The following is a 23,282-nucleotide window of genomic DNA, read 5'->3' as shown; positions in this document are numbered from 1 at the left end:
TCTCATAATCTGAAGGTCGTGTATTCGATCCTCACTCGGGGCATGAATTTGGCGCTGATTTTCGTAAATAGAATACTTGATTGATAAAGAGGTGACGTGGCATTCTGACAGCCTCAAGAGCGCAGTAGGTAGCTCGTCATTCTCATAATGTGAAGGTCGTGAGTTCGTTCTTCACTCGGGGCATGAATTTGGCGCTGATTTTCGTAAATAGAATACTTGATTGATAAAAAGGTGACGTGTGATTCTAACAGCCTCGATAGCGCAGTAGGTAGCCCGTCAGTCTCATAATCTGAAGGTCGTGAGTTCGTTCCTCACTCGGGGCATGAGTTTGGCGCCTATTTTCGTTAAAAGAATACTTGATTAATAAAGATGTGAAATGTTTTAATAACAGCCTCGATAGCGCAGTAGTTCTCATAATCTGAAGGTCGTGTATTCGATCCTCACTCGGGGCATGAATTTGGCGCTGATTTTCGTAAATAGAATACTTGATTGATAAAGAGGTGACGTGGCATTCTGACAGCCTCAAGAGCGCAGTAGGTAGCTCGTCATTCTCATAATGTGAAGGTCGTGAGTTCGTTCTTCACTCGGGGCATGAATTTGGCGCTGATTTTCGTAAATAGAATACTTGATTGATAAAAAGGTGACGTGTGATTCTAACAGCCTCGATAGCGCAGTAGGTAGCCCGTCAGTCTCATAATCTGAAGGTCGTGAGTTCGTTCCTCACTCGGGGCATGAGTTTGGCGCCTATTTTCGTTAAAAGAATACTTGATTAATAAAGATGTGAAATGTTTTAATAACAGCCTCGATAGCGCAGTAGTTCTCATAATCTGAAGGTCGTGTATTCGATCCTCACTCGGGGCATGAATTTGGCGCTGATTTTCGTAAATAGAATACTTGATTGATAAAAAGGTGACGTGTGATTCTAACAGCCTCGATAGCGCAGTAGGTAGCCCGTCAGTCTCATAATCTGAAGGTCGTGAGTTCGTTCCTCACTCGGGGCATGAGTTTGGCGCCTATTTTCGTTAAAAGAATACTTGATTAATAAAGATGTGAAATGTTTTAATAACAGCCTCGATAGCGCAGTAGTTCTCATAATCTGAAGGTCGTGTATTCGATCCTCACTCGGGGCATGAATTTGGCGCTGATTTTCGTAAATAGAATACTTGATTGATAAAGAGGTGACGTGGCATTCTGACAGCCTCAAGAGCGCAGTAGGTAGCTCGTCATTCTCATAATGTGAAGGTCGTGAGTTCGTTCTTCACTCGGGGCATGAATTTGGCGCTGATTTTCGTAAATAGAATACTTGATTGATAAAAAGGTGACGTGTGATTCTAACAGCCTCGATAGCGCAGTAGGTAGCCCGTCAGTCTCATAATCTGAAGGTCGTGAGTTCGTTCCTCACTCGGGGCATGAGTTTGGCGCCTATTTTCGTTAAAAGAATACTTGATTAATAAAGATGTGAAATGTTTTAATAACAGCCTCGATAGCGCAGTAGTTCTCATAATCTGAAGGTCGTGTGTTCGATCCTCACTCGGGGAATGAATTTGGCGCTGATTTTCGTAAATAGAATACTTGATTGATAAAGAGGTGACGTGGCATTCTGACAGCCTCGAGAGCGCAGTAGGTAGCGCGTCAGTCTCATAATGTGAAGGTCAAGAGTTCGATCCTCAATCGGGCCATGAATTTGGCGCTGATTTTCGTAAATAGAATACTTGATTGATAAAAAGGTGAAATTATTAATAACAGCCTCGAGAGCGCAGTACGTAGCGCGTCAGTCTCATAACGTGAAGGTCGTGAGTTCGATCCTCACTCGGGGCATGAATTTGGCGCTGATTTTCGTAAATAGAATACTTGATTGATATAGAGGTGACGTGTTATTCTGAGAGCCTTGATAGCGCAGTAGGTAGCGCGTCAGTCTCATTATCTGAAGGTTGTGAGTTCGATCCTCACTCGAGTTATGCTTTTGGCGCTGATTTCGTTAATAGAATACTTGATTGATAAAGAGATGAAGTGATTAATAACAGCCTCGATAGCGCAGTAGGTAGCGCGTCAGTCTCATAATGTGAAGGTCGTGAGTTCGATCCTCACTCGGGGCATGAGTTTGGTGCTGATTTTCGTTAAAAGAATACTTGATTGATAAAGATGTGAAATGTTTTAATAACAGCCTCGATAGCGCAGTAGTTCTCATAATCTGAAGGTCGTGAGTTCGATCCTCACTCGGGGCATGAATTTGGCGCTGATTTTCGTAAATAGAATACTTGATTGATAAAGAGGTGACGTGGCATTCTGACAGCCTCAAGAGCGCAGTAGGTAGCTCGTCATTCTCATAATGTGAAGGTCGTGAGTTCGTTCTTCACTCGGGGCATGAATTTGGCGCTGATTTTCGTAAATAGAATACTTGATTGATAAAAAGGTGACGTGTGATTCTAACAGCCTCTATAGCACAGTAGGTAGCCCGTCAGTCTCATTATCTGAAGGTCGTGAGTTCGATCCTCACTCGAGGCATGAGTTTGGCGCCTATTTTCGTTAAAAGAATACTTGATTAATAAAGATGTGAAATGTTTTAATAACAGCCTCGATAGCGCAGTAGTTCTCATAATCTGAAGGTCGTGTATTCGATCCTCACTCGGGGCATGAATTTGGCGCTGATTTTCGTAAATAGAATACTTGATTGATAAAGAGGTGACGTGGCATTCTGACAGCCTCAAGAGCGCAGTAGGTAGCTCGTCATTCTCATAATGTGAAGATCGTGAGTTCGTTCTTCACTCGGGGCATGAATTTGGCGCTGATTTTCGTAAATAGAATACTTGATTGATAAAAAGGTGACGTGTGATTCTAACAGCCTCGATAGCGCAGTAGGTAGCCCGTCAGTCTCATAATCTGAAGGTCGTGAGTTCGATCCTCACTCGGGGCATGAATTTGGCGCTGATTTTCGTAAATAGAATACTTGATTGATATAGAGGTGACGTGTTATTCTGAGAGCCTTGATAGCGCAGTGGGTAGCGCGTCAGTCTCATTATCTGAAGGTCGTGAGTTCGATCCTCACTCGGGGCATGACTTTGGCGCTTATTTTCGTAAATAGAATACTTGATTGATAAAGAGGTGACGTGTTATTCTAACAGGCTCTATAGCGCAGTAGGTAGCCCGTCAGTCTCATTATCTGAAGGTCGTCAGTTCGATCCTCACTCGAGGCATGAGTTTGGCGCCTATTTTCGTTAAAAGAATACTTGATTAATAAAGATGTGAAATGTTTTAATAACAGCCTCGATAGCGCAGTAGTTCTCATAATCTGAAGGTCGTGTATTCGATCCTCACTCGGGGCATGAATTTGGCGCTGATTTTCGTAAATAGAATACTTGATTGATAAAGAGGTGACGTGGCATTCGTACAGCCTCAAGAGCGCAGTAGGTAGCTCGTCATTCTCATAATGTGAAGGTCGTGAGTTCGTTCTTCACTCGGGGCATGAATTTGGCGCTGATTTTCGTAAATAGAATACTTGATTGATAAAAAGGTGACGTGTGATTCTAACAGCCTCGATAGCGCAGTAGGTAGCCCGTCAGTCTCATAATGTGAAGGTCGTGAGTTCGATCCTCACTCGGGGCATGAATTTGGCGCTGATTTTCGTAAATAGAATACTTGATTGATATAGAGGTGACGTGTTATTCTGAGAGCCTTGATAGCGCAGTAGGTAGCGCGTCAGTCTCATTATCTGAAGGTGGTGAGTTCGATCCTCACTCGAGTTATGATTTTGGCTCTGATTTTCGTTAATAGAATACTTGATTGATAAAGAGATGAAATGGTTAATAACAGCCTCGAGAGCGCAGTAGGTAGCGCGTCAGTCTCATAATGTGAAGGTCGTGAGTTCGATCCTCACTCGGGGCATGAATTTGGCGCTAATTTTCGTAAATAGAATACTTGATTGATATAGAGGTGACGTGTTATTCTGAGAGCCTTGATAGCGCAGTAGGTAGCGCGTCAGTCTCATAATCTGAAGGTTGTGAGTTCGATCCTTACTCAAGTTATGATTTTGGCGCTGATTTTCGTTAATAGAATACTTGATTGATAAAGAGATGAAGTGATTAATAACAGCCTCGATAGCGCAGTAGGTAGCGCGTCAGTCTCATAATGTGAAGGTCGTGAGTTCGATCCTCACTCGGGGCATGACTTTGGCGCTGATTTTCGTAAATAGAATACTTGATTGATAAAAAGGTGACGTGTGATTCTAACAGCCTCGATAGCGCAGTAGGTAGCCCGTCAGTCTCATAATCTGAAGGTCGTGAGTTCGATCCTCACTCGGCGCAAGATTTTGGCGCTGATTTTCGTTAATAGAATACTTGATTGATATAGAGGTGACGTGTTATTCTGAGAGCCTTGATAGCGCAGTAGGTAGCGCGTCAGTCTCATTATCTGAAGGTCGTGAGTTCGATCCTCACTCGGGGCATGACTTTGGCGCTGATTTTCGTAAATAGAATACTTGATTGATAAAGAGGTGACGTGTTATTCTAACAGGCTCTATAGCGCAGTAGGTAGCCCGTCAGTCTCATTATCTGAAGGTCGTGAGTTCGATCCTCACTCGAGGCATGAGTTTGGCGCCTATTTTCGTTAAAAGAATACTTGATTAATAAAGATGTGAAATGTTTTAATAACAGCCTCGATAGCGCAGTAGTTCTCATAATCTGAAGGTCGTGTATTCGATCCTCACTCGGGGCATGAATTTGGCGCTGATTTTCGTAAATAGAATACTTGATTGATAAAGAGGTGACGTGGCATTCTGACAGCCTCAAGAGCGCAGTAGGTAGCTCGTCATTCTCATAATGTGAAGGTCGTGAGTTCGTTCTTCACTCGGGGCATGAATTTGGCGCTGATTTTCGTAAATAGAATACTTGATTGATAAAAAGGTGACGTGTGATTCTAACAGCCTCGATAGCGCAGTAGGTAGCCCGTCAGTCTCATAATCTGAAGGTCGTGAGTTCGATCCTCACTCGGGGCATGAATTTGGCGCTGATTTTCGTAAATAGAATACTTGATTGATATAGAGGTGACGTGTTATTCTGAGAGCCTTGATAGCGCAGTGGGTAGCGCGTCAGTCTCATTATCTGAAGGTCGTGAGTTCGATCCTCACTCGGGGCATGACTTTGGCGCTTATTTTCGTAAATAGAATACTTGATTGATAAAGAGGTGACGTGTTATTCTAACAGGCTCTATAGCGCAGTAGGTAGCCCGTCAGTCTCATTATCTGAAGGTCGTCAGTTCGATCCTCACTCGAGGCATGAGTTTGGCGCCTATTTTCGTTAAAAGAATACTTGATTAATAAAGATGTGAAATGTTTTAATAACAGCCTCGATAGCGCAGTAGTTCTCATAATCTGAAGGTCGTGTATTCGATCCTCACTCGGGGCATGAATTTGGCGCTGATTTTCGTAAATAGAATACTTGATTGATAAAGAGGTGACGTGGCATTCGTACAGCCTCAAGAGCGCAGTAGGTAGCTCGTCATTCTCATAATGTGAAGGTCGTGAGTTCGTTCTTCACTCGGGGCATGAATTTGGCGCTGATTTTCGTAAATAGAATACTTGATTGATAAAAAGGTGACGTGTGATTCTAACAGCCTCGATAGCGCAGTAGGTAGCCCGTCAGTCTCATAATGTGAAGGTCGTGAGTTCGATCCTCACTCGGGGCATGAATTTGGCGCTGATTTTCGTAAATAGAATACTTGATTGATATAGAGGTGACGTGTTATTCTGAGAGCCTTGATAGCGCAGTAGGTAGCGCGTCAGTCTCATTATCTGAAGGTGGTGAGTTCGATCCTCACTCGAGTTATGATTTTGGCTCTGATTTTCGTTAATAGAATACTTGATTGATAAAGAGATGAAATGGTTAATAACAGCCTCGAGAGCGCAGTAGGTAGCGCGTCAGTCTCATAATGTGAAGGTCGTGAGTTCGATCCTCACTCGGGGCATGAATTTGGCGCTAATTTTCGTAAATAGAATACTTGATTGATATAGAGGTGACGTGTTATTCTGAGAGCCTTGATAGCGCAGTAGGTAGCGCGTCAGTCTCATAATCTGAAGGTTGTGAGTTCGATCCTTACTCAAGTTATGATTTTGGCGCTGATTTTCGTTAATAGAATACTTGATTGATAAAGAGATGAAGTGATTAATAACAGCCTCGATAGCGCAGTAGGTAGCGCGTCAGTCTCATAATGTGAAGGTCGTGAGTTCGATCCTCACTCGGGGCATGACTTTGGCGCTGATTTTCGTAAATAGAATACTTGATTGATAAAAAGGTGACGTGTGATTCTAACAGCCTCGATAGCGCAGTAGGTAGCCCGTCAGTCTCATAATCTGAAGGTCGTGAGTTCGATCCTCACTCGGCGCAAGATTTTGGCGCTGATTTTCGTTAATAGAATACTTGATTGATATAGAGGTGACGTGTTATTCTGAGAGCCTTGATAGCGCCAGTCTCATTATCTGAAGGTCGTGAGTTCGATCCTCACTCGGGGCATGACTTTGGCGCTGATTTTCGTAAATAGAATACTTGATTGATAAAGAGGTGACGTGTTATTCTAACAGGCTCTATAGCGCAGTAGGTAGCCCGTCAGTCTCATTATCTGAAGGTCGTGAGTTCGATCCTCACTCGAGGCATGAGTTTGGCGCCTATTTTCGTTAAAAGAATACTTGATTAATAAAGATGTGAAATGTTTTAATAACAGCCTCGATAGCGCAGTAGTTCTCATAATCTGAAGGTCGTGTATTCGATCCTCACTCGGGGCATGAATTTGGCGCTGATTTTCGTAAATAGAATACTTGATTGATAAAGAGGTGACGTGGCATTCTGACAGCCTCAAGAGCGCAGTAGGTAGCTCGTCATTCTCATAATGTGAAGGTCGTGAGTTCGTTCTTCACTCGGGGCATGAATTTGGCGCTGATTTTCGTAAATAGAATACTTGATTGATAAAAAGGTGACGTGTGATTCTAACAGCCTCGATAGCGCAGTAGGTAGCCCGTCAGTCTCATAATCTGAAGGTCGTGAGTTCGTTCCTCACTCGAGGCATGAATTTGGCGCCTATTTTCGTTAAAAGAATACTTGATTAATAAAGATGTGAAATGTTTTAATAACAGCCTCGATAGCGCAGTAGTTCTCATAATCTGAAGGTCGTGTGTTCGATCCTCACTCGGGGAATGAATTTGGCGCTGATTTTCGTAAATAGAATACTTGATTGATAAAGAGGTGACGTGTTATTCTGAGAGCCTTGATAGCGCAGTAGGTAGCGCGTCAGTCTCATAATCTGAAGGTTGTGAGTTCGATCCTCACTCAAGTTATGATTTTGGCGCTGATTTTCGTTAATAGAATACTTGATTGATAAAGAGATGAAGTGATTAATAACAGCCTCGATAGCGCAGTAGGTAGCGCGTCAGTCTCATAATGTGAAGGTCGTGAGTTCGATCCTCACTCGGGGCATGACTTTGGCGCTGATTTTCGTAAATAGAATACTTGATTGATAAAAAGGTGACGTGTGATTCTAACAGCCTCGATAGCGCAGTAGGTAGCCCGTCAGTCTCATAATCTGAAGGTCGTGAGTTCGATCCTCACTCGACGCAAGATTTTGGCGCTGATTTTCGTTAATAGAATACTTGATTGATATAGAGGTGACGTGTTATTCTGAGAGCCTTGATAGCGCAGTAGGTAGCGCGTCAGTCTCATTATCTGAAGGTCGTGAGTTCGATCCTCACTCGGGGCATGACTTTGGCGCTGATTTTCGTAAATAGAATACTTGATTGATAAAGAGGTGACGTGTTATTCTAACAGGCTCTATAGCGCAGTAGGTAGCACGTCAGTCTCATTATCTGAAGGTCGTGAGTTCGATCCTCACTCGAGGCATGAGTTTGGCGCCTATTTTCGTTAAAAGAATACTTGATTAATAAAGATGTGAAATGTTTTAATAACAGCCTCGATAGCGCAGTAGTTCTCATAATCTGAAGGTCGTGTATTCGATCCTCACTCGGGGCATGAATTTTGCGCTGATTTTCGTAAATAGAATACTTGATTGAAAAAGAGGTGACGTGGCATTCTGACAGCCTCAAGAGCGCAGTAGGTAGCTCGTCATTCTCATAATGTGAAGGTCGTGAGTTCGTTCTTCACTCGGGGCATGAATTTGGCGCTGATTTTCGTAAATAGAATACTTGATTGATAAAAAGGTGACGTGTGATTCTAACAGCCTCGATAGCGCAGTAGGTAGCCCGTCAGTCTCATAATCTGAAGGTCGTGAGTTCGTTCCTCACTCGGGGCATGAGTTTGGCGCCTATTTTCGTTAAAAGAATACTTGATTAATAAAGATGTGAAATGTTTTAATAACAGCCTCGATAGCGCAGTAGTTCTCATAATCTGAAGGTCGTGTGTTCGATCCTCACTCGGGGAATGAATTTGGCGCTGATTTTCGTAAATAGAATACTTGATTGATAAAGAGGTGACGTGGCATTCTGACAGCCTCGAGAGCGCAGTAGGTAGCGCGTCAGTCTCATAATGTGAAGGTCGTGAGTTCGATCCTCACTCGGGGCATGAATTTGGCGCTGATTTTCGTAAATAGAATACTTGATTGATAAAAAGGTGAAATTATTAATAACAGCCTCGAGAGCGCAGTACGTAGCGCGTCAGTCTCATAACGTGAAGGTCGTGAGTTCGATCCTCACTCGGGGCATTAATTTGGCGCTGATTTTCGTAAATAGAATACTTGATTGATATAGAGGTGACGTGTTATTCTGAGAGCCTTGATAGCGCAGTAGGTAGCGCGTCAGTCTCATTATCTGAAGGTTGTGAGTTCGATCCTCACTCGAGTTATGCTTTTGGCGCTGATTTCGTTAATAGAATACTTGATTGATAAAGAGATGAGGTGATTAATAACAGCCTCGATAGCGCAGTAGGTAGCGCGTCAGTCTCATAATGTGAAGGTCGTGAGTTCGATCCTCACTCGGGGCATGAGTTTGGTGCTGATTTTCGTTAAAAGAATACTTGATTGATAAAGATGTGAAATGTTTTAATAACAGCCTCGATAGCGCAGTAGTTCTCATAATCTGAAGGTCGTGTATTCGATCCTCACTCGGGGCATGAATTTGGCGCTGATTTTCGTAAATAGAATACTTGAGTGATAAAGAGGTGACGTGGCATTCTGACAGCCTCAAGAGCGCAGTAGGTAGCTCGTCAGTCTCATAATGTGAAGGTCGTGAGTTCGATCCTCACTCGGGGCATGAATTTGGCGCTGATTTTCGTAAATAGAATACTTGATTGATAAAAAGGTGACGTGTGATTCTAACAGCCTCGATAGCGCAGTAGGTAGCCCGTCAGTCTCATAATCTGAAGGTCGTGAGTTCGTTCCTCACTCGGGGCATGAGTTTGGCGCCTATTTTCGTTAAAAGAATACTTGATTAATAAAGATGTGAAATGTTTTAATAACAGCCTCGATAGCGCAGTAGTTCTCATAATCTGAAGGTCGTGAGTTCGATCCTCACTCGGCGCAAGATTTTGGCAATGATTTTCGTTAATAGAATACTTGATTGATAAAGAGATGAAATGATTAATAACAGCCTCGAGAGCGCAGAAGTAGCGCGTCCGTCTCATAATGTGAAGGTCGTGAGTTCGATCGTCACTCGGGGCATGAATTTGGCGCTGATTTTCGTAAATAGAATACTTGATTGATAAAGAGATGAAGTGATTAATAACAGCCTCGAGAGCGCAGTAGGTAGCGCGTCAGTCTCATAATGTGAAGGTCGTGAGTTCGATCCTCACTCGGGGCGTGAATTTGGCGCTGATTTTCGTAAATGGAATACTTGATTGATAAAAAGGTGACGTGTGATTCTAACAGCCTCGATAGCGCAGTAGGTAGCCCGTCAGTCTCATAATCTGAAGGTCGTGAGTTCGATCCTCACTCGGGGCATGAATTTGGCGCTGATTTTCGTAAATAGAATACTTGATTGATATAGAGGTGACGTGTTATTCTGAGAGCCTTGATAGCGCAGTAGGTAGCGCGTCAGTCTCATTATCTGAAGGTTGTGAGTTCGATCCTCACTCGAGTTATGCTTTTGGCGCTGATTTCGTTAATAGAATACTTGATTGATAAAGAGATGAAGTGATTAATAACAGCCTCGATAGCGCAGTAGGTAGCGCGTCAGTCTCATAATGTGAAGGTCGTGAGTTCGATCCTCACTCGGGGCATGAGTTTGGTGCTGATTTTCGTTAAAAGAATACTTGATTGATAAAGATGTGAAATGTTTTAATAACAGCCTCTATAGCGCAGTAGTTCTCATAATCTGAAGGTCGTGTATTCGATCCTCACTCGGGGCATGAATTTGGCGCTGATTTTCGTAAATAGAATACTTGAGTGATAAAGAGGTGACGTGGCATTCTGACAGCCTCAAGAGCGCAGTAGGTAGCTCGTCAGTCTCATAATGTGAAGGTCGTGAGTTCGATCCTCACTCGGGGCATGAATTTGGCGCTGATTTTCGTAAATAGAATACTTGATTGATAAAAAGGTGACGTGTGATTCTAACAGCCTCGATAGCGCAGTAGGTAGCCCGTCAGTCTCATAATCTGAAGGTCGTGAGTTCGTTCCTCACTCGGGGCATGAGTTTGGCGCCTATTTTCGTTAAAAGAATACTTGATTAATAAATATGTGAAATGTTTTAATAACAGCCTCGATAGCGCAGTAGTTCTCATAATCTAAAGGTCGTGAGTTCGATCCTCACTCGGCGCAAGATTTTGGCAATGATTTTCGTTAATAGAATACTTGATTGATAAAGAGATGAAATGATTAATAACAGCCTCGAGAGCGCAGAAGTAGCGCGTCCGTCTCATAATGTGAAGGTCGTGAGTTCGATCGTCACTCGGGGCATGAATTTGGCGCTGATTTTCGTAAATAGAATACTTGATTGATAAAGAGATGAAGTGATTAATAACAGCCTCGAGAGCGCAGTAGGTAGCGCGTCAGTCTCATAATGTGAAGGTCGTGAGTTCGATCCTCACTCGGGGCATGAATTTGGCGCTGATTTTCGTAAATGGAATACTTGATTGATAAAAAGGTGACGTTTGATTCTAACAGCCTCGATAGCGCAGTAGGTAGCCCGTCAGTCTCATAATCTGAAGGTCGTGAGTTCGATCCTCACTCGGGGCATGAATTTGGCGCTGATTTTCGTAAATAGAATACTTGATTGATATAGAGGTGACGTGTTATTCTGAGAGCCTTGATAGCGCAGTAGGTAGCGCGTCAGTCTCATAATCTGAAGGTTGTGAGTTCGATCCTCACTCGAGTTATGATTTTGGCGCTGATTTTCGTTAATAGAATACTTGATTGATAAAGAGATGAAGTGTTTAATAACAGCCTCGATAGCGCAGTAGGTAGCGCGTCAGTCTCATAATGTGAAGGTCGTGAGTTCGATCCTCACTCGGGGCATGACTTTGGCGCTGATTTTCGTAAATAGAATACTTGATTGATAAAAAGGTGACGTGTGATTCTAACAGCCTCGATAGCGCAGTAGGTAGCCGGTCAGTCTCATAATCTGAAGGTCGTGAGTTCGTTCCTCACTCGGGGCATGAGTTTGGCGCCTATTTTCGTTAAAAGAATACTTGATTAATAAAGATGTGAAATGTTTTAATAACAGCCTCGATAGCGCAGTAGTTCTCATAATCTGAAGGTCGTGTGTTCGATCCTCACTCGGGGAATGAATTTGGCGCTGATTTTCGTAAATAGAATACTTGATTGATAAAGAGGTGACGTGGCATTCTGACAGCCTCGAGAGCGCAGTAGGTAGCGCGTCAGTCTCATAATGTGAAGGTCGTGAGTTCGATCCTCACTCGGGTCATGAATTTGGCGCTGATTTTCGTAAATAGAATACTTGATTGATAAAAAGGTGAAATTATTAATAACAGCCTCGAGAGCGCAGTACGTAGCTTGTCAGTCTCATAACGTGAAGGTCGTGAGTTCGATCCTCACTCGGGGCATGAATTTGGCGCTGATTTTCGTAAATAGAATACTTGATTGATATAGAGGTGACGTGTTATTCTGAGAGCCTTGATAGCGCAGTAGGTAGCGCGTCAGTCTCATTTTCTGAAGGTTGTGAGTTCGATCCTCACTCGAGTTATGATTTTGGCGCTGATTTCGTTAATAGAATACTTGATTGATAAAGAGATGAAGTGATTAATAACAGCCTCGATAGCGCAGTAGGTAGCGCGTCAGTCTCATAATGTGAAGGTCGTGAGTTCGATCCTCACTCGGGGCATGAGTTTGGTGCTGATTTTCGTTAAAAGAATACTTGATTGATAAAGATGTGAAATGTTTTAATAACAGCCTCGATAGCGCAGTAGTTCTCATAATGTGAAGGTCGTGAGTTCGATCGTCACTCGGGGCATGAATTTGGCGCTGATTTTCGTAAATAGAATACTTGATTGATAAAAAGGTGACGTGTGATTCTAACAGCCTCGATAGCGCAGTAGGTAGCTCGTCAGTCTCATAAACTGAAGGTCGTGATTTCGATCCTCTCTCGGGGCATGAATTTGGCGCTGATTTTCGTAAATAGAATACTTGATTGATATAGAGGTGACGTGTTATTCTGAGAGCCTTGATAGCGCAGTAGGTAGCGCGTCAGTCTCATTATCTGAAGGTTGTGAGTTCGATCCTCACTCGAGTTATGATTTTGGCGCTGATTTTCGTTAATAGAATACTTGATTGATAAAGAGATGAAATGATTAATAACAGCCTCGAGAGCGCAGTAGGTAGCGCTTCAGTCTCATAATGTGAAGGTCGTGAGTTCGATCCTCACTCGGGGCATGAATTTGGCGCTGATTTTCGTAAATAGAATACTTGATTGATATAGAGGTGACGTGTTATTCTGAGAGCCTTGATAGCGCAGAAGGTAGCGCGTCAGTCTCATTATCTGAAGGTTGTGAGTTCGATCCTCACTCGAGTTATGATTTTGGCGCTGATTTTCGTTAATAGAATACTTGATTGATAAAGAGATGAAGTGATTAATAACAGCCTCGATAGCGCAGTAGGTAGCGCGTCAGTCTCATAATGTGAAGGTCGTGAGTTCGATCCTCACTCGGGGCATGACTTTGGCGCTGATTTTCGTAAATAGAATACTTGATTGATAAAGAGATGAAATGATTAATAACAGCCTCGAGAGCGCAGTAGGTAGCGCGTCAGTCAAATAACGTGAAGGTCGTGAGTTCGATCCTCACTCGGGGCATGAATTTGGCGCTGATTTTCGTAAATAGAATACTTGATTGATATAGAGGTGACGTGTTATTCTGAGAGCCTTGATAGCGCAGTAGGTAGCGCGTCAGTCTCATTATCTGAGGTTGTGAGTTCGATCCTCACTCGAGTTATGATTTTGGCGCTGATTTTCGTTAATAGAATACTTGATTGATAAAGAGATGAAATGATTAATAACAGCCTCGAGAGCGCAGTAGGTAGCGCGTCAGTCTCATAATGTGAAGGTCGTGAGTTCGATCCTCACTCGGGGCATGACTTTGGCGCTGATTTTCGTAAATAGAATACTTGATTGATAAAGAGGTGACGTGTTATTCTAACAGGCTCTATAGCGCAGTAGGTAGCCCGTCAGTCTCATTATCTGAAGGTCGTGAGTTCGATCCTCACTCGAGGCATGAGTTTGGCGCCTATTTTCGTTAAAAGAATACTTGATTAATAAAGATGTGAAATGTTTTAATAACAGCCTCGATAGCGCAGTAGTTCTCATAATCTGAAGGTCGTGAGTTCGATCCTCACTCGGCGCAAGATTTTGGCAATGATTTTCGTTAATAGAATACTTGATTGATAAAGAGATGAAATGATTAATAACAGCCTCGAGAGCGCAGTAGCTAGCGCGTCCGTCTCATAATGTGAAGGTCGTGAGTTCGATCGTCACTCGGGGCATGAATTTGGCGCTGATTTTCGTATATAGAATACTTGATTGATAAAGAGATGAAGTGATTAATAACAGCCTCGAGAGCGCAGTAGGTAGCGCGTCAGTCTCATAATGTGAAGGTCGTGAGTTCGATCCTCACTCGGGGCATGAATTTGGCGCTGATTTTCGTAAATAGAATACTTGATTGATAAAAAGGTGACGTGTGATTCTAACAGCCTCGATAGCGCAGTAGGTAGCCCGTCAGTCTCATAATCTGAAGGTCGTGAGTTCGATCCTCACTCGGGGCATGAATTTGGCGCTGATTTTCGTAAATAGAATACTTGATTGATATAGAGGTGACGTGTTATTCTGAGAGCCTTGATAGCGCAGTAGGTAGCGCGTCAGTCTCATAATCTGAAGGTTGTGAGTTCGATCCTCACTCGAGTTATGATTTTGGCGCTGATTTTCGTTAGTAGAATACTTGATTAATAAAAATGTGAAATGTTTTAATAACAGCCTCGATAGCGCAGTAGTTCTCATAATCTGAAGGTCGTGAGTTCGATCCTCACTCGGGGCATGAATTTGGCGCTGATTTTCGTAAATAGAATACTTGATTGATAAAAAGGTGACGTGTGATTCTAACAGCCTCGATAGCGCAGTAGGTAGCCCGTCAGTCTCATTATCTGAAGGTCGTGAGTTCGATCCTCACTCGAGGCATGAGTTTAGCGCCTATTTTCGTTAAAAGAATACTTGATTAATAAAGATGTGAAATGTTTTAATAACAGCCTCGATAGCGCAGTAGTTCTCATAATCTGAAGGTCGTGTATTCGATCCTCACTCGGGGCATGAATTTGGCGCTGATTTTCGTAAATAGAATACTTGATTGATAAAGAGGTGACGTGGCATTCTGACAGCCTCAAGAGCGCAGTAGGTAGCTCGTCAGTCTCATAATGTGAAGGTCGTGAGTTTGATCCTCACTCGGGGCATGAATTTGGCGCTGATTTTCGTAAATAGAATACTTGATTGATAAAAAGGTGACGTGTGATTCTAACAGCCTCGATAGCGCAGTAGGTAGCCCGTCAGTCTCATAATCTGAAGGTCGTGAGTTCGTTCCTCACTCGGGGCATGAGTTTGGCGCCTATTTTCGTTAAAAGAATACTTGATTAATAAAGATGTGAAATGTTTTAATAACAGCCTCGATAGCGCAGTAGTTCTCATAATCTGAAGGTCGTGAGTTCGATCCTCACTCGGCGCAAGATTTTGGCAATGATTTTCGTTAATAGAATACTTGATTGATAAAGAGATGAAATGATTAATAACAGCCTCGAGAGCGCAGTAGGTAGCGCGTCCGTCTCATAATGTGAAGGTCGTGAGTTCGATCGTCACTCGGGGCATGAATTTGGCGCTGATTTTCGTAAATAGAATACTTGATTGATAAAGAGATGAAGTGATTAATAACAGCCTCGTGAGCGCAGTAGGTAGCGCGTCAGTCTCATAATGTGAAGGTCGTGAGTTCGATCCTCATTCGGGGCATGAATTTGGCGCTGATTTTCGTAAATAGAATACTTGATTGATAAAAAGGTGACGTGTGATTCTAACAGCCTCGATAGCGCAGTAGGTAGCCCGTCAGTCTCATAATCTGAAGGTTGTGAGTTCGATCCTCACTCGAGTTATGATTTTGGCGCTGATTTTCGTTAATAGAATACTTGATTGATAAAGAGATGAAGTGATTAATAACAGCCTCGATAGCGCAGTAGGTAGCGCGTCAGTCTCATAATGTGAAGGTCGTGAGTTCGATCCTCACTCGGGGCATGACTTTGGCGCTGATTTTCGTAAATAGAATACTTGATTGATAAAAAGGTGACGTGTGATTCTAACAGCCTCGATAGCGCAGTAGGTAGCCGGTCAGTCTCATAATCTGAAGGTCGTGAGTTCGATCCTCACTCGGCGCAAGATTTTGGCGCTGATTTTCGTTAATAGATACTTGATTGATAAAGAGATGAAATGATTAATAACAGCCTCGAGAGCGCAGTAGGTAGCGCGTCAGTCAAATAACGTGAAGGTCGTGAGTTCGATCCTCACTCGGGGCATGAATTTGGCGCTGATTTTCGTTAATAGAATACTTGATTGATAAAGAGGTGAAGTGATTAACAACAGCCTCGATAGCGCAGTAGGTAGCGCGTCAGTCTCATAATGTGAAGGTCGTGAGTTCGATCCTCACTCGGGGCATGACTTTGGCGCTGATTTTCGTAAATAGAATACTTGATTGATAAAGAGGTGACATGTTATTCTAATAGCCTCGATAGCGCAGTAGGTAGCACGTCACTCTCATAATCCGAAGGTCGTGAGTTCGATCCTCACTCGAGTTATGATTTTGGCGCTTATTTTCGTTAATAGAATACTTGATTGATAAAGAGGTGACGTGTTATTCTAACAGCCTCGAAAGCGCAGTAGTTAGCCCGTCAGTCTCATAATCTGAAGGTCGTGAGTTCGATCCTCACTCGGGGCATAAGTTTGGCGCTGATTTTCGTTAAAAGAATATTTGATTGATAAAGATGTGAAATGTTTTAATAACAGCCTCGATAGCGCAGTAGCTCTCATAATCTGAAGGTCTTGTGTTCGATCCTCACTTGGGGCATGAGTTTGGCGCTGATTTTCGAAAATAGAATACTTCATTGATATAGAGGTGACGTGTATTCTGAGAGCCTCGATAGCGCAGTAGGTAGCTTGTCAGTCTCATAATTTGAAGGTTGTGAGTTCGATCCTCACTCGAGTTATGATTTTGGCGCTGATTTTCGTTAATAGAATACTTGATTGATAAATAGGTGACGTGTTATTCTAGCAGCCTCGATAGCGCAGTAGGTAGCGCGTCGCTCTCATAATCTGAAGGTCGTGAGTTCGATCCTCACTCGAGTTATGATTTTGGCGCTAATTTTCGGTAATAGAATACTTGATTGATAAAGAGGTGACGTGTCATTCTGACAGCCTCGAAAGCGCAGTAGGTAGCCCGTCAGTCTCATAATCTGAAGGTCGTGAGTTCGATCCTCACTCGGCCCAAGATTTTGGAGCTGATTTTCGTTAATAGAATACTTGATTGATAAAGAGATGAAATGATTAATAAAAGCCTCGATAGCGCAGTAGGTAGCGCGTCAGTCTCATTATCTGAAGGTTGTGATTTCGATCCTCTCTCGAGTTATGATTTTGGCGCTGATTTTCGTCAATAGAGTACTTGATTGATAAAGAGATGAAATGATTAATAACAGCCTCGATAGCGCAGTAGGTAGCGCGTCACTCTCATAATGTGAAGGTCGTGAGTTCGATCCACATTCGGGGCATGACTTTGGCGCTGATTTTCGTAAATAGAATACTTGATTGATAAAGAGGTGACGTGTTGTTCTAATAGCCTCGATAGCGCAGTAGGTAGCACGTCACTCTCATAATCTGAAGGTCGTGAGTTCGATCCTCACTCGAGTTATGATTTTGGCGCTTATTTTCGTTAATAGAATACTTGATTGATAAAGAGGTGACGTGTTATTCTAACAGCCTCGAAAGCGCAGTAGTTAGCCCGTCAGTCTCATAATCTGAAGGTCTTGTGTTCGATCCTCACTCGGGGCATGAGTTTGGCGCTGATTTTCGAAAATAGAATACTTCATTGATATAGAGGTGACGTGTATTCTGAGAGCCTCGATAGCGCAGTAGGTAGCTTGTCAGTCTCATAATTTGAAGGTTGTGAGTTCGATCCTCACTCGAGTTATGAAATTGGCGCTGATTTTCGTTAATAGAATACTTGATTGATAAATAGGTGACGTGTTATTCTAGCAGCCTCGATAGCGCAGTAGGTAGCGCGTCGCTCTCATAATCTGAAGGTCGTGAGTTCGATCCTCACTCGAGTTATGATTTTGGCGCTAATTTTCGGTAATAGAATACTTGATTGATAAAGAGATGAAATGATTAATAACAGCCTCGATAGCGCAGTAGGTAGCGCGTCAGTCTCATAATGTGAAGGTCGTGAGTTCGATCCACACTCGGGGCATGACTTTGGCGCTGATTTTCGTAAATAGAATATTTGATTGATAAAGTGGTGACGTGTTATTCTAATAGCCTCGATAGCGCAGTAGGTAGCCCGTCACTCTCATAATATGAAGGTCGTGAGTTCGATCCTCACTCGAGTTATGATTTTGGCGCTTATTTTCGTTAATAGAATACTTGATTGATAAAGATGTGAAATGTTTTAATAACAGCCTCGATAGCGCAGTAGCTCTCATAATCTGAAGGTCGTGTGTTCGATCCTCACTCGGGGCATGAGATTGGCGCTGATTTTCGAAAATAGAATACTTCATTGATATAGAGGTTACGTGTTATTCTGAGAGCCTCGATAGCGCAGTAGGTAGTGCGTCGCTCTCATAATCTGAAGGTCGTGAGTTCGATCCTCACTCGAGTTATGATTTTAACGCTAATTTTCGGTAATAGAATACTTGATTGATAAAGAGGTGACGTGTCATTCTGACAGCCTCGATAGCGCAGTAGGTAGCCCGTCAGTCTCATAATCTGAAGGTAGTGAGTTCGATCCTCACTCGGCCCAAGATTTTAGAGCTGATTTTCGTTAATAGAATACTTGATTGATAAAGAGATGAAATGATTAATAACAGCCTCGATAGCGCAGTAGGTAGCGCGTCAGTCTCATAATCTGAAGTTCGTGAATTCGATCCTCACTCGGGGCATGATTTTGGCGCTGATTTTCGATAATAGAATACTTGATTGATAAAGAGGTGATGCGTTATTCTGAGAGCCTTGATAGCGCAGTAGGTAGCACGTCACTCTCATTATCTGAATGTTGTGATTTCGATCCTCACTCGAGTTATGATTTTGGCGCTTATTTTCGTTAATAGAATACTTGATTGATAAAGAGGTGACGTGTTATTCTAACAGCCTCGAAAGCGCAGTAGTTAGCCCGTCAGTCTCATAATCTGAAGGTCGTGAGTTCGATCCTCACTCGGGGCATAAGTTTGGCGCTGATTTTCGTTAAAAGAATACTTGATTGATAAAGATGTGAAATGTTTTAATAACAGCCTCGATAGCGCAGTAGCTCTCATAATCTGAAGGTCTTGTGTTCGATCCTCACTCGGGGCATGAGTTTGGCGCTGATTTTCGAAAATAGAATACTTCATTGATATAGAGGTGACGTGTATTCTGAGAGCCTCGATAGCGCAGTAGGTAGCTTGTCAGTCTCATAATTTGAAGGTTGTGAGTTCGATCCTCACTCGAGTTATGAATTTGGCGCTGATTTTCGTTAATAGAATACTTGATTGATAAATAGGTGACGTGTTATTCTAGCAGCCTCGATAGCGCAGTAGGTAGCGCGTCGCTCTCATAATCTGAAGGTCGTGAGTTCGATCCTCACTCGAGTTATGATTTTGGCGCTAATTTTCGGTAATAGAATACTTGATTGATAAAGAGATGAAATGATTAATAACAGCCTCGATAGCGCAGTAGGTAGCGCGTCAGTCTCATAATGTGAAGGTCGTGAGTTCGATCCACACTCGGGGCATGACTTTGGCGCTGATTATCGTAAATAGAATACTTGATTGATAAAGTGGTGACGTGTTATTCTAATAGCCTCGATAGCGCAGTAGGTAGCCCGTCACTCTCATAATATGAAGGTCGTGAGTTCGATCCTCACTCGAGTTATGATTTTGGCGCTTATTTTCGTTAATAGAATACTTGATTGATAAAGATGTGAAATGTTTTAATAACAGCCTCGATAGCGCAGTAGCTCTCATAATCTGAAGGTCGTGTGTTCGATCCTCACTCGGGGCATGAGATTGGCGCTGATTTTCGAAAATAGAATACTTCATTGATATAGAGGTTACGTGTTATTCTGAGAGCCTCGATGGCGCAGTAGGTAGCGCGTCGCTCTCATAATCTGAAGGTCGTGAGTTCGATCCTCACTCGAGTTATGATTTTTACGCTAATTTTCGGTAATAGAATACTTGATTGATAAAGAGGTGACGTGTCATTCTGACAGCCTCGATAGCGCAGTAGGTAGCCCGTCAGTCTCATAATCAGAAGGTAGTGAGTTCGATCCTCACTCGGCCCAAGATTTTAGAGCTGATTTTCGTTAATAGAATACTTGATTGATAAAGAGATGAAATGATTAATAACAGCCTCGATAGCGCAGTAGGTAGCGCGTCAGTCTCATAATGTGAAGGTCGTGAGTTCGATCCTCACTCGGGGCATGACTTTGGCGCTGATTTTCGTAAATAGAATACTTGATTGATAAAGAGGTGACATGTTATTCTAATAGCCTCGATAGCGCAGTAGGTAGCACGTCACTCTCATAATCCGAAGGTCGTGAGTTCGATCCTCACTCGAGTTATGATTTTGGCGCTTATTTTCGTTAATAGAATACTTGATTGATAAAGAGGTGACGTGTTATTCTAGCAGCCTCGATAGCGCAGTAGGTAGCGCGTCGCTCTTTTAATCTGAAGGTCGTGAGTTCGATCCTCACTCGAGTTATGATTTTGGCGCTAATTTTCGGTAATAGAATACTTGATTGATAAAGAGGTGACGTGTCATTCTGACAGCCTCGATAGCGCAGTAGGTAGCCCGTCAGTCTCATAATCTGAAGGTCGTGAGTTCGATTCTCACTCGGCCCAAGATTTTGGAGCTGATTTTCGTTAATAGAATACTTGATTGATAAAGAGATGAAATGATTAATAACAGCCTCGGTAGCGCAGTAGGTAGCGCGTCAGTCTCATTATCTGAAGCTTCTGATTTCGATCCTCACTCGAGTCATGATTTTGGCGCTGATTTTCGTAAATAGAATACTTGATTGATAAAGAGGTGACGTGTTATTCTAATAGCCTCGATAGCGCAGTAGGTAGCACGTCACTCTCATAATCTGAAGGTCGTGAGTTCGATCCTCACTCGAGTTATGATTTTGGCGCTTATTTTCGTTAATAGAATACTTGATTGATAAAGAGGTGACGTGTTATTCTAACAGCCTCGAAAGCGCAGTAGTTAGCCCGTCAGTCTCATAATCTGAAGGTCGTGAGTTCGATCCTCACTCGGGGCATAAGTTTGGCGCTGATTTTCGTTAAAAGAATACTTGATTGATAAAGATGTGAAATGTTTTAATAACAGCCTCGATAGCGCAGTAGCTCTCATAATCTGAAGGTCTTGTGTTCGATCCTCACTTGGGGCATGAGTTTGGCGCTGATTTTCGAAAATAGAATACTTCATTGATATAGAGGTGACGTGTATTCTGAGAGCCTCGATAGCGCAGTAGGTAGCTTGTCAGTCTCATAATTTGAAGGTTGTGAGTTCGATCCTCACTCGAGTTATGATTTTGGCGCTGATTTTCGTTAATAGAATACTTGATTGATAAATAGGTGACGTGTTATTCTAGCAGCCTCGATAGCGCAGTAGGTAGCGCGTCGCTCTCATAATCTGAAGGTCGTGAGTTCGATCCTCACTCGAGTTATGATTTTGGCGCTAATTTTCGGTAATAGAATACTTGATTGATAAAGAGGTGACGTGTCATTCTGACAGCCTCGAAAGCGCAGTAGGTAGCCCGTCAGTCTCATAATCTGAAGGTCGTGAGTTCGATCCTCACTCGGCCCAAGATTTTGGAGCTGATTTTCGTTAATAGAATACTTGATTGATAAAGAGATGAAATGATTAATAAAAGCCTCGATAGCGCAGTAGGTAGCGCGTCAGTCTCATTATCTGAAGGTTGTGATTTCGATCCTCTCTCGAGTTATGATTTTGGCGCTGATTTTCGTCAATAGAGTACTTGATTGATAAAGAGATGAAATGATTAATAACAGCCTCGATAGCGCAGTAGGTAGCGCGTCACTCTCATAATGTGAAGGTCGTGAGTTCGATCCACATTCGGGGCATGACTTTGGCGCTGATTTTCGTAAATAGAATACTTGATTGATAAAGAGGTGACGTGTTGTTCTAATAGCCTCGATAGCGCAGTAGGTAGCACGTCACTCTCATAATCTGAAGGTCGTGAGTTCGATCCTCACTCGAGTTATGATTTTGGCGCTTATTTTCGTTAATAGAATACTTGATTGATAAAGAGGTGACGTGTTATTCTAACAGCCTCGAAAGCGCAGTAGTTAGCCCGTCAGTCTCATAATCTGAAGGTCTTGTGTTCGATCCTCACTCGGGGCATGAGTTTGGCGCTGATTTTCGAAAATAGAATACTTCATTGATATAGAGGTGACGTGTATTCTGAGAGCCTCGATAGCGCAGTAGGTAGCTTGTCAGTCTCATAATTTGAAGGTTGTGAGTTCGATCCTCACTCGAGTTATGAATTTGGCGCTGATTTTCGTTAATAGAATACTTGATTGATAAATAGGTGACGTGTTATTCTAGCAGCCTCGATAGCGCAGTAGGTAGCGCGTCGCTCTCATAATCTGAAGGTCGTGAGTTCGATCCTCACTCGAGTTATGATTTTGGCGCTAATTTTCGGTAATAGAATACTTGATTGATAAAGAGATGAAATGATTAATAACAGCCTCGATAGCGCAGTAGGTAGCGCGTCAGTCTCATAATGTGAAGGTCGTGAGTTCGATCCACACTCGGGGCATGACTTTGGCGCTGATTATCGTAAATAGAATACTTGATTGATAAAGTGGTGACGTGTTATTCTAATAGCCTCGATAGCGCAGTAGGTAGCCCGTCACTCTCATAATATGAAGGTCGTGAGTTCGATCCTCACTCGAGTTATGATTTTGGCGCTTATTTTCGTTAATAGAATACTTGATTGATAAAGATGTGAAATGTTTTAATAACAGCCTCGATAGCGCAGTAGCTCTCATAATCTGAAGGTCGTGTGTTCGATCCTCACTCGGGGCATGAGATTGGCGCTGATTTTCGAAAATAGAATACTTCATTGATATAGAGGTTACGTGTTATTCTGAGAGCCTCGATGGCGCAGTAGGTAGCGCGTCGCTCTCATAATCTGAAGGTCGTGAGTTCGATCCTCACTCGAGTTATGATTTTTACGCTAATTTTCGGTAATAGAATACTTGATTGATAAAGAGGTGACGTGTCATTCTGACAGCCTCGATAGCGCAGTAGGTAGCCCGTCAGTCTCATAATCAGAAGGTAGTGAGTTCGATCCTCACTCGGCCCAAGATTTTAGAGCTGATTTTCGTTAATAGAATACTTGATTGATAAAGAGATGAAATGATTAATAACAGCCTCGATAGCGCAGTAGGTAGCGCGTCAGTCTCATAATCTGAAGTTCGTGAATTCGATCCTCACTCGGGGCATGATTTTGGCGCTGATTTTCGATAATAGAATACTTGATTGATAAAGAGGTGATGCGTTATTCTGAGAGCCTTGATAGCGCAGTAGGTAGCGCGTCAGTCTCATT

General features: G+C 42.8%; 49 non-coding genes across 49 annotated transcripts; all 49 read left to right on the top strand.

The window, feature by feature from the left end:
- Positions 1 to 250: 250 nt before the first annotated feature.
- TRNAM-CAU (transfer RNA methionine (anticodon CAU)) lies at positions 251 to 323 on the top strand. The gene has a single exon. It is a non-coding gene; the product is annotated as a tRNA-Met (tRNA).
- A 336-nt stretch (positions 324 to 659) lies between these two features.
- On the top strand, positions 660 to 732 carry TRNAM-CAU (transfer RNA methionine (anticodon CAU)). Its single transcript has one exon. It is a non-coding gene; the product is annotated as a tRNA-Met (tRNA).
- Positions 733 to 928: 196 nt separating this feature from the next.
- On the top strand, positions 929 to 1,001 carry TRNAM-CAU (transfer RNA methionine (anticodon CAU)). The gene has a single exon. It is a non-coding gene; the product is annotated as a tRNA-Met (tRNA).
- Positions 1,002 to 1,337: 336 nt separating this feature from the next.
- TRNAM-CAU (transfer RNA methionine (anticodon CAU)) lies at positions 1,338 to 1,410 on the top strand. The gene has a single exon. It is a non-coding gene; the product is annotated as a tRNA-Met (tRNA).
- A 613-nt stretch (positions 1,411 to 2,023) lies between these two features.
- On the top strand, positions 2,024 to 2,096 carry TRNAM-CAU (transfer RNA methionine (anticodon CAU)). The gene has a single exon. It is a non-coding gene; the product is annotated as a tRNA-Met (tRNA).
- A 745-nt stretch (positions 2,097 to 2,841) lies between these two features.
- Positions 2,842 to 2,914, top strand: TRNAM-CAU (transfer RNA methionine (anticodon CAU)). Its single transcript has one exon. It is a non-coding gene; the product is annotated as a tRNA-Met (tRNA).
- Positions 2,915 to 2,981: 67 nt separating this feature from the next.
- On the top strand, positions 2,982 to 3,054 carry TRNAM-CAU (transfer RNA methionine (anticodon CAU)). Its single transcript has one exon. It is a non-coding gene; the product is annotated as a tRNA-Met (tRNA).
- A 476-nt stretch (positions 3,055 to 3,530) lies between these two features.
- Positions 3,531 to 3,603, top strand: TRNAM-CAU (transfer RNA methionine (anticodon CAU)). Its single transcript has one exon. It is a non-coding gene; the product is annotated as a tRNA-Met (tRNA).
- Positions 3,604 to 3,809: 206 nt separating this feature from the next.
- TRNAM-CAU (transfer RNA methionine (anticodon CAU)) lies at positions 3,810 to 3,882 on the top strand. The gene has a single exon. It is a non-coding gene; the product is annotated as a tRNA-Met (tRNA).
- A 206-nt stretch (positions 3,883 to 4,088) lies between these two features.
- Positions 4,089 to 4,161, top strand: TRNAM-CAU (transfer RNA methionine (anticodon CAU)). The gene has a single exon. It is a non-coding gene; the product is annotated as a tRNA-Met (tRNA).
- A 67-nt stretch (positions 4,162 to 4,228) lies between these two features.
- Positions 4,229 to 4,301, top strand: TRNAM-CAU (transfer RNA methionine (anticodon CAU)). Its single transcript has one exon. It is a non-coding gene; the product is annotated as a tRNA-Met (tRNA).
- Positions 4,302 to 4,368: 67 nt separating this feature from the next.
- TRNAM-CAU (transfer RNA methionine (anticodon CAU)) lies at positions 4,369 to 4,441 on the top strand. The gene has a single exon. It is a non-coding gene; the product is annotated as a tRNA-Met (tRNA).
- Positions 4,442 to 4,917: 476 nt separating this feature from the next.
- Positions 4,918 to 4,990, top strand: TRNAM-CAU (transfer RNA methionine (anticodon CAU)). The gene has a single exon. It is a non-coding gene; the product is annotated as a tRNA-Met (tRNA).
- Positions 4,991 to 5,057: 67 nt separating this feature from the next.
- Positions 5,058 to 5,130, top strand: TRNAM-CAU (transfer RNA methionine (anticodon CAU)). Its single transcript has one exon. It is a non-coding gene; the product is annotated as a tRNA-Met (tRNA).
- Positions 5,131 to 5,606: 476 nt separating this feature from the next.
- On the top strand, positions 5,607 to 5,679 carry TRNAM-CAU (transfer RNA methionine (anticodon CAU)). The gene has a single exon. It is a non-coding gene; the product is annotated as a tRNA-Met (tRNA).
- Positions 5,680 to 5,885: 206 nt separating this feature from the next.
- TRNAM-CAU (transfer RNA methionine (anticodon CAU)) lies at positions 5,886 to 5,958 on the top strand. Its single transcript has one exon. It is a non-coding gene; the product is annotated as a tRNA-Met (tRNA).
- A 206-nt stretch (positions 5,959 to 6,164) lies between these two features.
- Positions 6,165 to 6,237, top strand: TRNAM-CAU (transfer RNA methionine (anticodon CAU)). Its single transcript has one exon. It is a non-coding gene; the product is annotated as a tRNA-Met (tRNA).
- A 67-nt stretch (positions 6,238 to 6,304) lies between these two features.
- Positions 6,305 to 6,377, top strand: TRNAM-CAU (transfer RNA methionine (anticodon CAU)). Its single transcript has one exon. It is a non-coding gene; the product is annotated as a tRNA-Met (tRNA).
- A 602-nt stretch (positions 6,378 to 6,979) lies between these two features.
- On the top strand, positions 6,980 to 7,052 carry TRNAM-CAU (transfer RNA methionine (anticodon CAU)). The gene has a single exon. It is a non-coding gene; the product is annotated as a tRNA-Met (tRNA).
- A 196-nt stretch (positions 7,053 to 7,248) lies between these two features.
- TRNAM-CAU (transfer RNA methionine (anticodon CAU)) lies at positions 7,249 to 7,321 on the top strand. The gene has a single exon. It is a non-coding gene; the product is annotated as a tRNA-Met (tRNA).
- Positions 7,322 to 7,387: 66 nt separating this feature from the next.
- Positions 7,388 to 7,460, top strand: TRNAM-CAU (transfer RNA methionine (anticodon CAU)). The gene has a single exon. It is a non-coding gene; the product is annotated as a tRNA-Met (tRNA).
- Positions 7,461 to 7,527: 67 nt separating this feature from the next.
- Positions 7,528 to 7,600, top strand: TRNAM-CAU (transfer RNA methionine (anticodon CAU)). The gene has a single exon. It is a non-coding gene; the product is annotated as a tRNA-Met (tRNA).
- A 67-nt stretch (positions 7,601 to 7,667) lies between these two features.
- On the top strand, positions 7,668 to 7,740 carry TRNAM-CAU (transfer RNA methionine (anticodon CAU)). The gene has a single exon. It is a non-coding gene; the product is annotated as a tRNA-Met (tRNA).
- Positions 7,741 to 8,216: 476 nt separating this feature from the next.
- On the top strand, positions 8,217 to 8,289 carry TRNAM-CAU (transfer RNA methionine (anticodon CAU)). The gene has a single exon. It is a non-coding gene; the product is annotated as a tRNA-Met (tRNA).
- A 196-nt stretch (positions 8,290 to 8,485) lies between these two features.
- TRNAM-CAU (transfer RNA methionine (anticodon CAU)) lies at positions 8,486 to 8,558 on the top strand. The gene has a single exon. It is a non-coding gene; the product is annotated as a tRNA-Met (tRNA).
- A 344-nt stretch (positions 8,559 to 8,902) lies between these two features.
- On the top strand, positions 8,903 to 8,975 carry TRNAM-CAU (transfer RNA methionine (anticodon CAU)). The gene has a single exon. It is a non-coding gene; the product is annotated as a tRNA-Met (tRNA).
- Positions 8,976 to 9,311: 336 nt separating this feature from the next.
- On the top strand, positions 9,312 to 9,384 carry TRNAM-CAU (transfer RNA methionine (anticodon CAU)). The gene has a single exon. It is a non-coding gene; the product is annotated as a tRNA-Met (tRNA).
- Positions 9,385 to 9,857: 473 nt separating this feature from the next.
- On the top strand, positions 9,858 to 9,930 carry TRNAM-CAU (transfer RNA methionine (anticodon CAU)). The gene has a single exon. It is a non-coding gene; the product is annotated as a tRNA-Met (tRNA).
- Positions 9,931 to 10,135: 205 nt separating this feature from the next.
- Positions 10,136 to 10,208, top strand: TRNAM-CAU (transfer RNA methionine (anticodon CAU)). Its single transcript has one exon. It is a non-coding gene; the product is annotated as a tRNA-Met (tRNA).
- A 336-nt stretch (positions 10,209 to 10,544) lies between these two features.
- Positions 10,545 to 10,617, top strand: TRNAM-CAU (transfer RNA methionine (anticodon CAU)). Its single transcript has one exon. It is a non-coding gene; the product is annotated as a tRNA-Met (tRNA).
- A 333-nt stretch (positions 10,618 to 10,950) lies between these two features.
- On the top strand, positions 10,951 to 11,023 carry TRNAM-CAU (transfer RNA methionine (anticodon CAU)). The gene has a single exon. It is a non-coding gene; the product is annotated as a tRNA-Met (tRNA).
- Positions 11,024 to 11,090: 67 nt separating this feature from the next.
- On the top strand, positions 11,091 to 11,163 carry TRNAM-CAU (transfer RNA methionine (anticodon CAU)). Its single transcript has one exon. It is a non-coding gene; the product is annotated as a tRNA-Met (tRNA).
- Positions 11,164 to 11,230: 67 nt separating this feature from the next.
- On the top strand, positions 11,231 to 11,303 carry TRNAM-CAU (transfer RNA methionine (anticodon CAU)). Its single transcript has one exon. It is a non-coding gene; the product is annotated as a tRNA-Met (tRNA).
- Positions 11,304 to 11,369: 66 nt separating this feature from the next.
- On the top strand, positions 11,370 to 11,442 carry TRNAM-CAU (transfer RNA methionine (anticodon CAU)). The gene has a single exon. It is a non-coding gene; the product is annotated as a tRNA-Met (tRNA).
- A 753-nt stretch (positions 11,443 to 12,195) lies between these two features.
- TRNAM-CAU (transfer RNA methionine (anticodon CAU)) lies at positions 12,196 to 12,268 on the top strand. Its single transcript has one exon. It is a non-coding gene; the product is annotated as a tRNA-Met (tRNA).
- A 754-nt stretch (positions 12,269 to 13,022) lies between these two features.
- Positions 13,023 to 13,095, top strand: TRNAM-CAU (transfer RNA methionine (anticodon CAU)). The gene has a single exon. It is a non-coding gene; the product is annotated as a tRNA-Met (tRNA).
- A 344-nt stretch (positions 13,096 to 13,439) lies between these two features.
- TRNAM-CAU (transfer RNA methionine (anticodon CAU)) lies at positions 13,440 to 13,512 on the top strand. The gene has a single exon. It is a non-coding gene; the product is annotated as a tRNA-Met (tRNA).
- Positions 13,513 to 13,986: 474 nt separating this feature from the next.
- TRNAM-CAU (transfer RNA methionine (anticodon CAU)) lies at positions 13,987 to 14,059 on the top strand. Its single transcript has one exon. It is a non-coding gene; the product is annotated as a tRNA-Met (tRNA).
- A 67-nt stretch (positions 14,060 to 14,126) lies between these two features.
- Positions 14,127 to 14,199, top strand: TRNAM-CAU (transfer RNA methionine (anticodon CAU)). The gene has a single exon. It is a non-coding gene; the product is annotated as a tRNA-Met (tRNA).
- A 67-nt stretch (positions 14,200 to 14,266) lies between these two features.
- On the top strand, positions 14,267 to 14,339 carry TRNAM-CAU (transfer RNA methionine (anticodon CAU)). Its single transcript has one exon. It is a non-coding gene; the product is annotated as a tRNA-Met (tRNA).
- Positions 14,340 to 14,535: 196 nt separating this feature from the next.
- Positions 14,536 to 14,608, top strand: TRNAM-CAU (transfer RNA methionine (anticodon CAU)). The gene has a single exon. It is a non-coding gene; the product is annotated as a tRNA-Met (tRNA).
- Positions 14,609 to 14,944: 336 nt separating this feature from the next.
- Positions 14,945 to 15,017, top strand: TRNAM-CAU (transfer RNA methionine (anticodon CAU)). The gene has a single exon. It is a non-coding gene; the product is annotated as a tRNA-Met (tRNA).
- Positions 15,018 to 15,630: 613 nt separating this feature from the next.
- Positions 15,631 to 15,703, top strand: TRNAM-CAU (transfer RNA methionine (anticodon CAU)). Its single transcript has one exon. It is a non-coding gene; the product is annotated as a tRNA-Met (tRNA).
- Positions 15,704 to 16,047: 344 nt separating this feature from the next.
- Positions 16,048 to 16,120, top strand: TRNAM-CAU (transfer RNA methionine (anticodon CAU)). Its single transcript has one exon. It is a non-coding gene; the product is annotated as a tRNA-Met (tRNA).
- Positions 16,121 to 17,153: 1,033 nt separating this feature from the next.
- TRNAM-CAU (transfer RNA methionine (anticodon CAU)) lies at positions 17,154 to 17,226 on the top strand. The gene has a single exon. It is a non-coding gene; the product is annotated as a tRNA-Met (tRNA).
- A 1,313-nt stretch (positions 17,227 to 18,539) lies between these two features.
- On the top strand, positions 18,540 to 18,612 carry TRNAM-CAU (transfer RNA methionine (anticodon CAU)). The gene has a single exon. It is a non-coding gene; the product is annotated as a tRNA-Met (tRNA).
- Positions 18,613 to 20,054: 1,442 nt separating this feature from the next.
- Positions 20,055 to 20,127, top strand: TRNAM-CAU (transfer RNA methionine (anticodon CAU)). The gene has a single exon. It is a non-coding gene; the product is annotated as a tRNA-Met (tRNA).
- A 1,592-nt stretch (positions 20,128 to 21,719) lies between these two features.
- On the top strand, positions 21,720 to 21,792 carry TRNAM-CAU (transfer RNA methionine (anticodon CAU)). The gene has a single exon. It is a non-coding gene; the product is annotated as a tRNA-Met (tRNA).
- Positions 21,793 to 23,105: 1,313 nt separating this feature from the next.
- TRNAM-CAU (transfer RNA methionine (anticodon CAU)) lies at positions 23,106 to 23,178 on the top strand. The gene has a single exon. It is a non-coding gene; the product is annotated as a tRNA-Met (tRNA).
- Positions 23,179 to 23,282: the final 104 nt, after the last annotated feature.

Source organism: Phalangium opilio, unplaced genomic scaffold (assembly GCF_054372755.1).
Source record: "Phalangium opilio isolate 3A_F unplaced genomic scaffold, DU_Popi_V2 ptg000032l_1, whole genome shotgun sequence".
Taxonomy (NCBI): Eukaryota; Metazoa; Arthropoda; class Arachnida; order Opiliones; family Phalangiidae; genus Phalangium; species Phalangium opilio.
The sequence above is the reverse complement of the archived record's forward strand: the minus strand, read 5'-3'. Positions and strand labels throughout refer to the sequence as shown.